The sequence below is a fragment of the Sarcophilus harrisii genome, chromosome 5 (assembly GCF_902635505.1).
Source record: "Sarcophilus harrisii chromosome 5, mSarHar1.11, whole genome shotgun sequence".
NCBI lineage: Eukaryota > Metazoa > Chordata > Mammalia > Dasyuromorphia > Dasyuridae > Sarcophilus > Sarcophilus harrisii.
In genome coordinates, this window is record NC_045430.1 from 5,182,987 (window position 1) to 5,196,887 (window position 13,901).

A 13,901-nucleotide genomic window follows, 5' to 3' on the forward strand; every position below is an offset into this window, starting at 1 on the left:
TTAGAAAGCTATTGTAATAGCCCAAGTTAGAGATGATGAACTGAACTAAGGTGGCTGTGGTATGAGGGAAGAGAGGTCATGGGGAAAATGACAAGATTTGGAAACTGGTGGGATATGAGGAAGGTGAGACAGAGTAAAATCATGAATAAATGAACCTGCATAATTAAAAGTGTGCAATTGCACTCCTCAAGAATTAAATGAAGAAGTTAGGAGGATGTGAGACTGTGGGGGGAAATGGCCAGTTTTAATTTTGTTCTGTTTTATTTTGGTTATAGTGAGTTTGAAGTGTTGTTTTTTGGTGTGCTGGAGAGCCTACAAATACCCTTGGGTGATCACATATAGTGGTTATTTTGCAGTATTGGACAGAACTTCAAAAGAGAGCTTGTTGTTCAAGAGCCATAAAAGTAGAGACAATATTTGAACTCATAGGATTTAATGAAATCATTAAGAGAAAGACTCAGGCCAAAACTCGAGGCCAAAACACCTATGCATTGAGGATAGAATATGAATGCCAACTTAGCAGTGGAAGCTGAGGAGGAGTGAGCCAAAAAGAATCAAGAGGGAGCAGGGTCCTGAGAACGAAAAGAAGGGAGTCAAAAATTGGCATCCACTGATGCAGAAAAATCAAGAAGGAAGACTAAGAAAAGGCTTTGAATTCATGAACAACTATGACTGGATTCTACAAAATGTAATGAAGTCAGCTTGTAAAATGGTTTTCTATTGGCTTTCAGGAACAGAGTTATTAGCCATAGGTCGTTAATATGCTCCTTAGAATAAGTAAGATGGAAATTAACAAAATATGTCCTTCATTCAAGATGTTCTAAATTAAATCCACAATGTAGAGCAGGCACTTTGTGTCTGGAAAAAGCAGTGGATTTCAAATGCTTTTAGAACCTCCAGATTGTTACACACTAATGGTGATATTAGGCAAGTCACTTATCTCCATGAGCTTCAGGTTCATTATTACCAAATCAAAAGGACTTTAGCTATGTATGTAATCATAGAATATGTGTCTACTACTCAAAGACTAATTTAACAAAAGTGCAAAAAGAACTAGATATTTTGGGCCACTGTAATGAAGGACAACTTTCATCTATGGCATGGAGGATCTGGTATCTCACATCATGGAAGAAAGTATTATCTATTTTCCTAGTCCCCAATATTGTATTAAAAAAAAAAAAAAGAGGCTTGATTAAACCCTTGGAGATGCTCAGGGCTTTTGTACCCATGATAAACTGAGATTTCCATTTATAAATCTCCTTTCCTATATGAGCAAAGCTTTCTCACCCATGTGCAGATTCAAAAAACATGAATTTGTGGAAGGAAGACTGGAATGAAAAGAAAACAATTTTTCAACAATGTAAAAAAAATAGCTTTTTTAAACAGTAATATTTTGATAGTACATGATATACAGTACAGGTCAGTATCATTGGCTATTTTGAGAAAAAGGCTTATTAAGTAGAGTACCGCTAATCACTTCAAAATCAGCTACTTCCTGGTAACAACATCTCTCACTCAGGCGTAAACAGACATCGGAAATAGACATGCCAGAAAGATGAGCTTTCTTCTCCCTTTAGTGTCCCTGGCTTCCCACAGCCCAGTGTACTCAAAGTTCACTGCAAATATTAGATTTTTCTCTTGGCTCAAGGGAGCCTTCTGACCTTCTCTGTGTCCATTAGACAATACTCTGGTTTTCTAAAAGGAGACCTATCCATTCCCTTTTAATGATGTTAGAAAAATACACCTTACCAGGGATGGTGAACTTTACCTCTTCCCTCCTGGTTCTAACACTATTGACTGACTTCCTTCTGCTGGAGAGCAGTTCCTCAGCCCCTCACTTCAAGTTCATTCATAATATTAGACATGGAAGGGACCTTCTAGTCCAGTTAATCTAGCTCCGACATGACACAGTAGAATTAGCACAGATTCTAGAGAGAGGATCTAAATTTGAATCTTACTGTTGATAATGATTAACGTGTCTAGACATAAACAAGTCACTTACACTCCCTGGGTCTCAGTTTACTACTATAGAAAAAGAGGTGGATTCTGAAGTCTCCACCAATTCAAGAACATTTATTCTGTTCTTAAATTCTGGAGAGAAGCTTCCTTATTACCAGGACACTAGTTTTAAATAGGGGCAGAACTCAGATGAATAATAAATTATATTGAGCTATCACTTTCCATAGGATGCATTTTTTGTTCCCCACAATAACCCTCTGAGGGAAGTACCATTATCTCCATTTTACAGATAAGAAAATTGAGACCCAGAGAAAGATAACTTCATGTGATCACACAGTAAGAGCCAAAGGCAGGTTTGAAACCAGGGATTTCTCTGCCTCCACATTAACATTGAAACTACTATACTATGATGCTTTTCTGGAAAGTATCCAAATTAGAAGTCAGGTCTTCTGATTCCATGCTGTTCTTTCTCCTGTGCTTCAGTAAAGACATGCGAGCAAAAGAAGGAGAATGGCACCAGTAGGGACGATTGGGATAATTTCCATATCATGGTTTAAGCAACAGAGCCATGTCTTGGGTGGAAAGGACTAATAAAGAATTTAGAAAGGCTTTAATCTTTGTCCCCTTAGATATCCCAGCCTGAGGTTGTTTGTCCTTCATTTCTCCACATCAGGGAGGTGATCCGATAACATGCAAGTGAATTGGATTTAAATGAGGGAGGCCTGGCAGACTTTCCCCTCTTGAGCCATCTGGGTCCAGTGACCAGATATATATATCAGGATGGCTGGAGATGACTCTGGATGCAATGGGAGACCTTGGCTTTTGTAAGCTAAGGTATTCAACAAGTCTCAGCACAAAAACTCTTCAGTCCAGCACAACAGAGCATGGGAAATTTTTGAGAAATGCTTGAGAAAGGGGACAAGAAAAGCTCTGTCTCAATAGGAAGTTACTTTCCACCTGGAGATTCCAGGATGACTTCATGGGGAAGGTAAATTTTCTTCTGTTTCCACCTTCTCTTCCCTACCCCACTTCAGGCAAAGTAACAATCAACTACACTCCAACCATAACAATTAATTCACATTTTGTGTAAGGGCCAGATAATGGCCTCAGGTCCTTTCCTCTCTGGTTTTAAAAAGCTTATACCTGAGTAAAAGTTATTAGTGGAAAAATAATAGCCCAGAGCCCCCAATAAAGAAAATTCTAAAGTTTTGCATTCTGGTTCTCTTCTCTAATTTAAATTTTTGTGTATCTCCAAGTCACTCCTGAGCTCTGTTTGAGGGATAATCAAGGGAATGTGTGGGAATGTTTGGAAAGCCTTTGGGTGGAGAGGGGAATAATTAGCTATTTCAGGTGCAGAACAGTGTGATAAAGGCCAAAGGACAGTCCTGGCTATTTTATGGACAAAGAAACAATGGCTTAAGGAATTGAATTTATGAGTCCAAAGTCACAAAGAGGCAAGGAGAGTCAGAGGCAGGTTTTCTAAGGTCACTTATCATAACAGGAGAATTGACTTCACCATGTGCTTTGCAGTCCACAGGGAGAAGACTGATTAGGGACTATTGCAGAGTTTGAGCCAGAAGGCAAGCTTGAGTCACGAATGTTTGTTGTTGCTGCTTTTGCTGTTGTTTTTATTTTTAGAGACAGGGAGACTACAGGAAAGAAGGAGAAAAAAAGAAGTGGGGAGATTAAAATGTTGGCCCCACCCAGGATTTTAAAAGGTGAGCTGGAAAGACTTAGTATGAGGTAGATAGTTAAGAGAAGATAAAAATAGAAAAAAAAAATGTAAAAACAAAAAGAAAGCTAAGAATGAACCATGTGACCCTGCAGACATATCTTAATATCAGAGCAAAGATGACTGAAATTATTGACTCTGGACTCATTCTTCAAGGACAGATAGAAGTTCCAAGATCTATTCTTACCCACCTCAGTCTCCCCCTTTGTGCCTACGTCACTGCAGATAAGAGAGAAAGAGACAGAGAGAAGAGGCAGAGAGACAAATAGAGAGATAGAGAGTGAAAAAGAAAGAGAAAGGGAGAGAAAGAGAGACAGAGAGGGAGGGAAGGGAAGGGAAGATGGAGAGAGAAAAAGAGGAGAAAAGAAGAGAGAGTAAGTAAGTACTATTACTTAGTAAGAGAAGACAGTCAGACAGATAGAGACAGATAGTGTTTGGAAAAGAGGAATCCTGTTTTTGTTGTTGTTTTCTAACTTCTAGACAGAAGATATGTGGTTACAGATTTCTTTCAGGAAGAGACTCCTAAAGGGAAAAAAAGATTCTGGGATGAAGTCAACATGTGGAATCTATGTTCCTCTGGGATTAAACCTGGGATTTTCTTTTTTTCTTCATTGAGCTAAAATATCCTATTCTCAATGGGAGAACACACTCACTTTATGTACATTCTCATCTGAGATAATTTTTCTAATTTTTGTTTGTTATTGTCTTGCATATATTGGCTTACTTCCTATTTGTTACTTATGCTATTTATGAAATGCATTTGGTAGAACGGGAATACAGCCTCGCATATATAGCTTAAGACACTGCTTGACCAATAAAGGTTATTAATCAGAAGTACAGCAAGAGTCTAAATGTTATTTCACCTAGACTAGCATTGGATGCTCTATAGAGATGTCCATTCATGCCTTCCTGGGAAGTACATCTAGATAGAACCAGATGGACACACATATACTCCCCTGCAAATAAATGGTTTATCTTCCATAAGCATACATTACAATTGTTTTTATTAATGTTGTTGTTGTTGCCATCATCATCATCACCAAATCTTATAGTCAGCTTCAATAATTAATAATTTCAATGACTAGAGAGGTGTATTGACTTATGGTTTTGGATCTTCACAGCTAGTACTTTGAAGTATCACATACAACGTGTTTTAAAAAAAAGTAATTGACATATCTTTCAACTCCCCTACAAAAGCATAGACTCTTGCCTACAAGAGATGCTTAATAACGCTTTACTGAATGACTAAATTTTGTCAGTATTACCTCTCGAAATTTATAAGGACACTGGGCTGTTGAATAGTATTCCTCTGAACTAGAAATCACTGAAAATGAAAGCTGTTTTGATTTTTGTGTCCCTTACTGACCTAGACTTTTTTTGGCTTTTGCTCTTCCTAGTCCTGAGATTTGGGTACATCGTTCACAAACAAAAACTCTTATTCTTATTAGAAGGGGACCTTCTTCACTTTCCTGTAAAAAAATGATAAGATTGTGATATGTCCACATGGTGTCTATCCCTTCAACTTTGGTTAAAATGCAGCCATCTCAAGAGACTGTGACACTGCATAGAAGATATAATAATAATACTAATAACTAAAATTTATATAATGCTTTCTATGAGCCAGATACCATGGCAAACAGTTGACAATTATTATCTCATTTAATCCTTGCAATAATCCTGAGAGACTATTATCCCCATTTCACAAATGAGGAAACTGAATCAGAAAGTGATGAGATGATCTACCCAAATAAATAAGTATCTGAGGCCAGATCTAAACTTGTCTTCCTGACTCCAGGTTCAGCACTATCACCACTGTGTGCTGACACTGTGCTCTTCAAGATTTACAGTTAGAAAAGACTTTAGAACAATAGAACACAGAATCACAGAATATTAGTACTAATGGTACATGTGAAACACAGAATAGACTGTCAGAGGTGGGTATGGCCTTAGGATATGAAACAGGAAATGCCTAAACTCAATGACCCCAAAGATAAAAGGTGACTGAGACCAAGAATCAAAGAATGTATTCTATGAAGAAGGCATATTGGAGGTCACACAGTACAGCTTCATCATTGACAGAGAAGAAGGTAGAGCCCCAGAGGCCTTAAAATGACTAGTCTCAGGTTCTTCTTCTTAATAAGCAGCAGAAATTCCATTTCACTCAGGTTAAAGGTTTCAATTCTATTCCAAACCCAGTAACCTTTCCTTTACCCCACCTCAGCCTTTTCTCATGTTAGTCATGATGGTCAAATCTCATACTTTTTCCTGCTGTAACTAAAATCAGTTATAGGTTATTATTGGTAATGGGCTATATGCCTTTCAACATTTTCCAGAAGTTAACATTCCCTGTTTCTGCTGAACATGTTTCTTCCAAACATGTTTCTTCCATTGTTCTCCATTTCATTATCTCCATCCTTCCAATAATATTCCACCCACCCTCATATGTGTTCTCACATAGTTCAATCCGATTTCACAAATATGGATGGAGGAGATTAAAATAAAATGCTTCCAGACCTCTGTGATGCTAGTAGGGTAGAAAAGACATGTAGTTGTCAGAACAGGAAGATATGGGGGAAAGGGGGAGAAACTTTCTAAATGCTAAAGAACTTTAGAAGAAGGAGACTTCACTGAAAGAGGGGGTGAAGAAATTTCAGGAATTGAGATGAGGAGGTTTCCTCTTGGAGTTAATAGCTGGGGAGGGGGGAAAAAACTAAGGCTTGGCAGGATTTTAACATTACAACATTTTAACAGGTATAGAGTATCCCAAGCAAAGGGAACAAATACGAAGGAGGATTCAGGGGCTAAAATACACTCAGTGAGGGAACAGTTAGGAGTCATCAAACAGTGAGTCCACTAACATTTGTTGTAAGATCTTATTTAGTGTCACAGTCTGTGCTGAATAATGGGAACACAAAGCAAATATTTTAATTACTCTTACTTTGAAGAGGCTTCCATTCTAAGAGTATTGAAAAGAATGGGATATTTATATAAATAACTGGACACATACAAAATAATATGTATTTAGAAAAGATGGAGTTAATCTCAGAAGGAAAAGTATTAGCTGCTTTGAGACTGGGGATGGGGTGAGGAAGGCCTCCTGCAGAAGGTGGCATTGGAGCTGGATTTTGAAGAAATCCAGTGGCTCAAGAGCCACTAGGTAGAGAATGTGACAAGAGAAGATTCCTCAGAAGACTATAGAGTGAAATAGATCAGACTTTAGGCTTAAATTTCATGAAGTCATGTGATTTCTATTCTCAGAGATCTGTAAGGCAGTAAAGGTCAAATCTTAGGTCTAAGTTTCAGGATGTCAGGTGACCTCCAGGAAAGAAATAGCTTTGTTGACCTTTGATCAATAGTTTCATCCTTTTCTATCCATCCAATGAATTTACAAATCAACAGGAAGAATGGGGATAGGTGTACCCGTGTCTCTTCTGCTGATTAATCCAGTTTCTGCTTCTGCACTGGGTCAAACACCATATTGGGCTGCCCAGTTGCTATGCTTGGCCCACTTCTTGCAAGAAGCGAATAAAAACTTTCTGTTTCTATCTGGAGACACCTCTGAGTAGTCAATTTAGGCAAAGGGGGTCCAGCACCCCATCCCACACAGTAGGAACAAGGAGGAAGATCATTCCAGGTAGCTGGGATAGTCAAGGCAAAGGCTTGAGATGTTGTGTAACAAACGCCGAGAAGGTCAGTACAGCTGGTTAATAGAGAGTTTGGATGAGATTGAGGGAAGATAGGAAGATTATGAGTTCTAAAGGTCACAAAGTAGAATTTCTCTTTAATTCTAAAGGAAATGGGATGGAATTGAGTGAGTATAGTCACATGGTCAGATTTATATTTAAGAGAAATTCATTAAGCATCAGAGTTTAGATAGACAAGATTGGTGAGAGACTTAAGGGAAAGAAAACAATTATTGGGATCTAAATGAGGGGTGATGAAAGTCAGAGAGGGTACCTGGCAGAGAGGATAAAGGTCAGAAGGAAAAGGGATCAGGAAGAAAGAACTGGCAAGATCTGACATCTGGTTGGATATATGGATGAAGAGAAAGTGAGGAATCCAAGACAATGTCAAGGTAATGAGCTTTGATAGATGGTGGTAGAAGAATTAGGATGTCAGAAGTAATTGAAAAGATTGGAAGGGGGTTAGGGGAAAAGATCAGGTTGAATTTGGAATAACATTAAGTCAGAAGAGTTTGGGATTTGTGAAGTAAACAATGGAGAGCCATTAAAGACTTTGGGGAAGGGAAACAAGACATTAGGAATAATTATCATTATTGTTCAATGGTTTTGGTCAGGTCTGACTCTTCATGGCCCTGTTTGGGATTTTCTTGGCAAAGATACTGGAGTGATTTATCCTTTCTTTCCTCAGCTCATTTCACAGATGAGGAAAATGAGGCAAGCAGGGTAAAGTCTAAGGTCACACAGTAGTAAGTATTTGAGAATAAGAATAATTAAATAATAAGATTTATTGTAATAGGGCTTGAGGGCAGGAGACCGCCTAGCCCAGAGAATATGCTATCCCCTTCTATATAGTTCTCCTGAGTGAAGGCTATCCCCCAATGTCATTATTATGCAGACCACATGCCATTGATTGCTGTTTTCTGCTGATAATTCTGTGACAAATCCTATTTCTGCACTTCAAGTGTGTTCGATGGAGATTCGGGTGGTGGATGTGTTCCAATAAGCTGTCCCTTCACATCTCAAAAACCTGAGTTATTATCAGCTCTCCATCTGCTTCAAGAAGCTGTATAAGGCCTCCTCTCCACTCCCTACATTTGCATCCTATCTGAAAGACAAGCACGTCACCTTGGCCTGAGCTTGGATAGCAGATTTACCCCAAACTTGGGGGATTTGTCTATTACAATACTGCTGTGCTAGAAGCCTGGCTTCATTTACCTGGTGAACATCGTGACAACTTCTGGTTTGATGGCTAAAGGTCCATGGGAGCCCTGGTTAATGAAGCTGTGTGTGTATATGTGTGTGTGTGCATGCCCATATGCATGTGTATCCCTCAGCTGATTACACTAATTCACATTTAGTAAAACTGTCCAAAATCCTTACCCTGTGAAGCATTGCTCATTTGAAACACAGCTGTTCTAAGGTCCTACTTGGAGGCAAGAAAGTATTTCCATATTCTTTGGAAACTCTGAGACTTGTACTGTTTCAGAAAAGTCTTTCTTACAGCCAGAGACTCCTTCCCCGAAGAGTATGTAATTTTTAATCTATAATGCAGTAAAGTAACCATTTAAAATAGGCAAATGCAAATTTGATAATGAAATCTTAAATAATTGGATGAAAAGCATATAATAGAAATAATTAATAATCATGAAAAGAAAAGATCATAACAAAACAAGATAACAAGAATCTTGGGATACAGCTAAACTAGTAAATGGGGAAAGATATCCCTGAAAATATAGATTAAGAAAATATATGTTTAAAAACCTCATCAGTTATGATGTGTAGACATTTTTAAAAAACCAAATCAACAAATAAATTTTCAAATAAACTAAAAAAATAAAAATTGAATTTGAATTAAAAAATCAAATGAACTAAAAAAATTGAAAATATACATAAATGAATTAGAAAGCAAAAGAACTACTATTTGCCAAAAAAAGAAAAAAAATTGATTCTTTGAAAATAACAAAACTAATGTTTTTTAAATTGGTTGATTTTTTTTTTAAGAAAGGAAAATAAAATTACCAACTCTTAAAATGAACAAGGTAAAATTAGAAAAGATAAGAAATAAAAGCAAAATATCAGAAACTTCCTGTCTATAGTACTGTATTAGGGAACCTAAAAATTTTAAATATTTCAATATTTAATAAGAAAAATAATAGAACATGGCATAGCTTTCATAAACAGTCTAATAACAGAAATGAAATTCAACAAGCCATAAAGTAATGACCAAATAGAAAAAGGAAATGAGCCAGCTTCTGCTCTGGATGGATTTAGAACTGAATTCTATGAAATGTTTAAACAGTTAACATCTAGACCACACAAATTATTCTTTATAAATTTAGGATGACATACAGTTTATAAAGCAAAGATGATATTAATACCTAAACCTGGGAGGGATAAAATAAATAAAGACAACCATATAGCAATATTATTTATGTATAATGATACCAAAGGAAAAGTAAAACAGGCTCTAACAAAAAGACAAACATGCATGTATGTGCATGTATTTCTTTTGTTATATGTAAGTCATGTCTAACTTCTCAAGATCCCATTTTCCTGATTCCAGGCTTAGCATACTACCCACAGTACTACCTAGCTATATCATATATTCTGTCATGACTGTTGTTTTGTATTGTATCATATATTCACAAAGATTAGTTTGCTTTTATTTATTTGTTGTGATTTACTAGTGACAAAAGGACATTCAAAGCCACATGATATAAATAAATCTGTATGGTTATAAATAAATGTGAAGCTTATGAAAAAATACATCATTAATTTATGTTAAAAATCTTGAAAACTTTAAACATCAAAAGTACAATGTTAATGTGAGAAAAATAAATTGTAGATGGTAGCGTGTGGAGCTCCAAACCCAAAATGTTGTGCCCTAAATTTGACACCTAAAATGCAATGTCCTCCTTTCACTATCAGCAAGGGAGGGAAGAGAATAAAAGAGAGCCACAGGGAAAGAAGTAATTTGACAGGCAGGAAATCTAATGGTATATTTTTTTTCAGTAAAATGTAAAGAGGGCATAGTCCTTAATCTGCTTTTTAAAATGCATACACACACACACACACACACACACTCCTGTCTATAGTATTGTGTTGGTATGTTGGAAACATTATCCTTACGTGTTCAAACTGCACACAGTAGTTTGGGAAAATCGGTTCCCAGAGATCCTGTGATCACTGAGATAAGGACATACTACATCAAGTAAGGTTCTTGTTAGTGTGTGTTTTAAGTGAAAGGTGGGGGCAGAGGGTAGAGCAGAATCCTATATCAATGCTGGACTTTTGAGAGACAGAGAATAGGAAAGGAGTCACCCTTGTGAACAGTAACAGCTGCTGGGTATTTCCCAGAAGCTCTTCTCACCCTCATCCCCCACCCTCACCCCTGCCTTTACATTCAGACATAATCAAGAACCTTTGAATTCCTGGAATTTCAGCTAAGCATTCTAGCTGTCATAGCAATACTATTGTCATCTTCCAGCTTTTACTCTTTTTTAAATTCATTTTTTGTGTTGTTGTCAATCTGAGTACATCCCACCAGGTTGCACTTGTCAAGCTGTGAAATATGGAAATATAAGGCTGAGAACTTGCAGTCTATTCAAGCCAATGTCTTTTCAGGAGTAGAACCTGATGAGAGGTACATGATAAAGGATCAGATAAGAATTGATCAATGAGAGTAATGCTTCTGGACAGCAGTATAGTACAACAGGTAGAACAAGGAACTTAGAAGACCGTCAGTTGAGAATCATATCTACAACTTCCTCTCTACATGACTGTGGATAAATTAATTGGCTTTCTCATGTTTAAAATGGACATTTTAAAACTGTATCAAAGAGTGGTTGTAAGAAACATAGGAGATGACTTACATGGCCCTCATTATTCTTATAAATAGATGGTTCTTTGGTATTCTTAATGGTATCCACTCATGCTTTCCCAGCCTTGAGTCATAGTTTTTCAAATCTTCTGGTAAATCCTTTAGAGAAGAGCCCTTATAACATTGTCATGACTTTCTTTCACGTCTTTTATTTTGCAGAGGTATCAATGAAAAATATGAATTGTTGTTAACAAATGTATTTGTCATTGCAGGAGAAAGTTCATTGGAATTGCTTTTACAGGATCAAGATTTGATTCCAATTTTGGCACTAATCATAAAAGTTTTATCCTATAACTTCTCCTCTCTGAAAATCAATTTCTTCTTCTGTAAAATGATTGGCTCAGAGGAGACAATCTCAAAAGTCCCTTACATTGACAAAATCCTATAATCCACAAGTTCATTGTGAATAATTCTCAAACTCATTGGTTAGGATGGGTAGCATGATCATACATCCATAATCTTAAAGAACTTCTTTAAGTCTTACATTACCAAACATGCTGTTGTTGTTTGTCACCATCATCATTTTCTAGTCACTCAATGATTAAATCAAAGTAGATTGGAGTCACAGATACCTGTGATCAGGTCTAATAAATAATGAAAATGAGTGGCCTGGTCCAGAGATATCTCCTCAAGCCATACATACGGTGGGGCTTATATGCTAGGAATTTTGGAATGGAATGGAGTTTGTCACCAAACATTTATTAAGTACCTACTATGTACTAGACATTATGATAAGCACTGGATATATAAAGGCAAAACAGTCCTTCCTTCGAAGAGTTTACTATGTAAAGAGTGAAAATAAAGGTGGGAGAAGTGAGGGAGAGGATTCATAGAGGGGTGGGGTGAGATTTAGTCCAGAGGAATGCAGCTATATAGGAAATGGATAGATACCAGGATGTTGATTATATTTGGGGAAAACTAATACCTGTGGTGTGAGGGCTGGCTTTTCTTAGGGCTGCTTTCCATCGTTAGTGTTCACCTCTATCCATAGGTCCAAGAAGCTGTACATGTATAGTGGTCATACCCTGGGAAACCACTTCAACAGAATGGCTAAATCAGGGGTATCTCAAACCCATCAGTGAATTAAGAAGTTGTCTATGTGAATGAAGACTTTCCCTTAGTGGAAAGCACAAAGGAGAACAATTTGTTCCAGTTGCCATAACAGCAGCTAAAACAGGCATCATAAAGCACTTAGAGCTTGGTTAGACATTGAAGATGCTAAGATCATTCACTGCATCTCAAGCCATTACCAGTCATTGTGATTCTGTCCTGCCATTGGATTGTGATGACTCTAAAAGAGAGTTGACTTTTACACAACTCTACCGCAACTAAATTGAATTTAGACACAAATCAAAAGATATTACCCATATCATTTTACCTTATTTACCCATCTCAAAATCCTATAGCAACAGGCAAATGATGAAGCAGCAGGTGCTACACTTGGAGCTGTAATTACAATCCTGCAGACAGACAGCCCAAGTAATAGTGTCATCTTCTCACTGGAAGCCACAGTGGGGTTCCACAGCCCCTGGATGACTGAGCAGCCTTTTAAGAATTTCACTCGTCACCTTCTAGTTTGAAGGCAAAGCTAGAAAAGGTGTCCAAAAAATTGCCTGCTTACCCAATCCTGCTCTGATTACCAAGACAGGTAGGGATCCTGCCCTATGGGATTAAAACATACAAACACAAACACACAAATACACACACACACACACACACTACAAAACTTCTGCAAAGATGATTCCACTCACATCTATACATGGAATATGGACACACTTAAAGACAATACAAAATTCAGTATGCCTGAATGACAGCTCTATTTTGGCAAGAGAATTCAGCAGGCATTGCAACCAAATAACAGCCCCGAGTGAAGAAAGTCTGGCAAATGAAGTCCAGCTTATTGAATTTAGAGCTGGATAGACATTTCTCTGGAGTGACCACAGTGAAGGTGAATGTTTTGAGGCTGGTGTAGGTTATTAAATCAAAATTATTCTAGTCAATAAGTTTGTATACTTACCAAAAGGAGTGAATGATGGACTTATGACAATCTAATTGCCACTTGTAGGAAAATGCTATGCCACCATCATCAGTGCCTATGCTCTCACCATGATGAACCCTGATGAAGTAAAAGAAAGATTTTATGAAGACCTGTAAACTTTTATCAGCAATGTGCCAAAAGAAGACAAGCTTATAATTTGGGGGGAGGGGAGGAAAGGGGCTCTAATACTAGAGTAGGCTCAGACTGTCACACATAGTAGGGAGTTCTGGGGAGGAATAGTCAGAAATAGCAATAGCAGTGGTCACTTAATACTATAGACTTGTGCAAATCTTGACCTATGCATCATCAACACTATCTTCCGTTTTTTAAAAAACTTTTTTGTTGTTTATTGTGTTTGTACAATAAAACCTTATGAATAATTCTCATAACAAATGTTGGTATTTAATACACTATGTAGCGATAAGGAGAAGAGACAGATAGGATGTTAAATTGATGACGGTAATATGTGACACAAAGTGCTGGACTGATTATAGACTTATCCTCTCTAAGCTAAATATTTGCATTCAACAAAACCAAGGCAAAATGACTACCACAATTAATGCCAACAGATTAAAACTTTTTTTGAGTTGTCAACTTGGAGGAAAAGTT

At 37.2% G+C, this 13,901-nt stretch overlaps 1 long non-coding RNA gene across 6 annotated transcripts in view; it reads right to left on the reverse strand.

Moving 5' to 3' along the window:
* LOC116419272 overlaps positions 1 to 12,390 on the reverse strand; it is a 211,556-nt gene extending 199,166 nt beyond the window's left edge. For 2 of the 6 annotated variants that reach the window (XR_004229533.1, XR_004229532.1), the window contains exon 1: positions 12,180 to 12,390. This is a non-coding gene — a long non-coding RNA (uncharacterized LOC116419272). The remainder of the gene's footprint in view (positions 1 to 12,179) is intronic. The other 4 variants (XR_004229531.1, XR_004229530.1, XR_004229534.1 and 1 more) reach the window with 3 other exon arrangements.
* Between the last annotated feature and the right edge of the window lie 1,511 nt (positions 12,391 to 13,901).